The sequence below is a fragment of the Otolemur garnettii genome, unplaced genomic scaffold, assembly GCF_000181295.1.
Source record: "Otolemur garnettii isolate 467f Iridium unplaced genomic scaffold, OtoGar3 scaffold00335, whole genome shotgun sequence".
NCBI classification, from domain to species: domain Eukaryota; kingdom Metazoa; phylum Chordata; class Mammalia; order Primates; family Galagidae; genus Otolemur; species Otolemur garnettii.
The window spans coordinates 345614-348556 of NW_003852730.1; positions in this window are offsets into that span (position 1 = coordinate 345614).

Here is a 2943-nt window from a genome sequence, read left to right on the forward strand (position 1 = left end):
GGGTTGGCATTGCAGGAGGCTTCATGCAGCAGGTGGTGTTTAAGCTCCCAACTAACAGGCAATACAAAGGACTATGTGCTACAACTCTTGGGGGAAGGGCTGAGCTGCAACTGGACTTTTCCTATCACACTCTGTAGCTCTTTTTACACCGGGCTTTCTGCCTTCTCTGGCACACAGCTCTGCCTGAGGGATCTCCGTATTTAGCACTGAATATAAATTATATCAGCGCTAAATACAAAAGAATTTCAGTTAAATATATGTGTTTCTATATAAACACAAAGTAAATACATGTTTTCTACTCAGGAAAACAACACATTAACAATTATTGATATATATTTTATGATGAAAAGTTATATACAGAGTGGACATAAAATTTGTGTGCAATTTACAATAGTTTACTATTTAAACTTAAAATTTCAGGGCAGGCTGGGCATCCGTAGATCAGTGGTTTAGGACACCAGCCACATACCGCAGCGCTAGTGGGTTGGAAGCAGGCCAGAGCCTAAACAAAACAAACAACAAAATAGCTTGGTGTTGTGGTGGGCACCTGTAGTCCCAGTTACTGGGGAGGCTGAGGCAGGAGAATCTCTTGATTCCAAGAGATGGATGTTCCTGTGAGCTGTGACACCATGGCACACTAATGAGTGTGATAAAGTGAGATTCTGTCTCCAAAAAACTAAATTAATTAATAAACTTGAAACTTCATAATTTCAGTTTTAATTAAAATACTTTACTATTTTCTAAGAGTAGAATGTGAACGTTTTAAAGCAATAACTGAGAAAATGACATGAAGGCTGTGTTGAGCAGTTTGATGGAAGTATTTCAGATTGCATGTGAAAACCCCACACTGTACCCCAGAAGTACATTAATGTACATAGTTACCATTCAATTAAAAAAAAATACTTTACTATTTATATTGCACATGAACTTTACATCCACACTATATTTAGAATTACCCAGATGGATTTCATATTTTTATTTTTTTATTTATTTTTCTTTTTGAGACACATTCTCACTTTGTTGCCCTCGGTAGAGGACCATGGTAACACAGTTCATAGTGAAATAAATCTCTTGGAGATTATTATTTTCTCTTAAGAGATCCTCTTGCTTCAATCTCCCAAGTAGCTGGGACTACAGGCACCCACCACAATGCCCGACTTTTTTTTTTAGAGACAGGTTCTCACTGTGACTCATGCTGGTCTCCAACCCATGAGCTTAGGCAATCCACCCACCTAGGCCCTCCAGAGTGCTAGGATTACAAGTGTGAGACACTGTGCCCAGCATTGGACTTGGTTTTAGATGACCCCAATTTGATGGGCAACATCCAAAGCATCATAATCCGCAGCCAGTGGAACATATGCTTTCTCTCCATCAGGCTTGATCTGGGTGTTCACCTTGGCCACATCAATGTCATAGAGCTTCTTCACAGCTTGTTTGATCTAGTGCTTGTTGGTTTGACATCCACAATGAACACTGCCGCCTCCCGGCAGGCGGCAGGTGGCGGCAGTTTGGGGAGTGGGCGCATGAAAGGGGATTGACAAATAAGACAAGACAGACACATTGGGAAAGGGACTGAGCTGAAGCTGTTTATTGTAATAGGTAGGGGTTTTTATAGGTTTTGTTAGTGGGAGAAGGAGGGGTACTTCTAGATTTGGTTATGTATGTAGTCCTGGTTTGTGATAGGCTAGTATTGTGAGGATGAAGTAGGAAGAAGGTGGAGAGTGATATGAGTAAATTTCTTTGGAATGTGTGCACGTGTTAAATCGCCTCTGGTCTTTTGTATGGTTTTTCTTCATCAGCAAGGTCGTTAGGCGCCTCCTTCTAAGATGTACTTTCACTTGAATGTGCTGTAATATAGTTGTTAACCCTTACAAGCACAAGTGTATTGTCTTCTCTCCTCTTCGTGGTAGACTCCGTGGTCAGGGAGAACTTGATGATGCACAGTGGCCAAGTTTGTTTCTCCTGGGATATGTGGGCTGCCCACCCAGGCACCACAGAGCCATCAGCCACCAGAATGTGGGTGATGTATGAATATTCTTTTTTGCGTGGCTGTGGTTGCTTTTTAGCACTGCCTTCTTGGCCTTTAATGCCTTTGCTTTGGGAGAGGTGGAAGCTTCCTTCTTTGCCTTGAGCACCATTTTGTGAAAAGCAACAATTATTTTAAAGTTTCAGACTGTTTAAAATTTGCCTGAACCACTGTTCTTTTGAGAGGGCAAAAATGGGAAGTACTCCCCTAAGTTAGCCTGTTCAGTAGAAAAGGGTCTACGTGTGGACATACACTTCACACACTGCTTGGTAGATCCCTATCTATCGTCCAGAAATCATACACTGAACAAAAATTAATGGGCCTCCAAGAAGGAACCTGAATACTTTGGTTACATAACTCTGCAAAGGATGGGATAGACACATAAGCAATGTGACTACTGTGACAGGACAGGGCAGGGTGGGTGTGAGATCTAGGTTTCTGAGAGGTACTCAAAGTCTGATAAATACATTGACCACCTCCAGGGATTAATGACCCCCACTAATAATCCAACTTTCCAGGCTTTGAGTCTCCAGATTTAACACAGATGAGCACAGCACCAGCCTCTTCTCTTCCTCTGGTCTGCACCTAGGAGCAGAGAATTTGCAGCTGAGCTGGGTAAGCAGGGATGTGGTGCCGGTAGCTCAGTAGGTAGGGTGCCAGCCATGTATACCAAGGTTGGTGGGTTTAAGCCCAGACTGGACTTCCTAAACAACAATGACAACTGAAACAATAAAATAGCCGTGTAGGGCGACGCCTGTGGCTCAATTAGTTCGGAGCTGGCCCCGTATACCGAGGTTGGCAAGTTCAAACCTGGCCAAACTGCAACAAAAAAGTAGCCAGATGTTGTGGCAGGTGCACGTAGTCCCAGCTACTCGGGAGGCTGAGGCAAGAGAATAGCTTAAGCCCAAGAGCTGGAG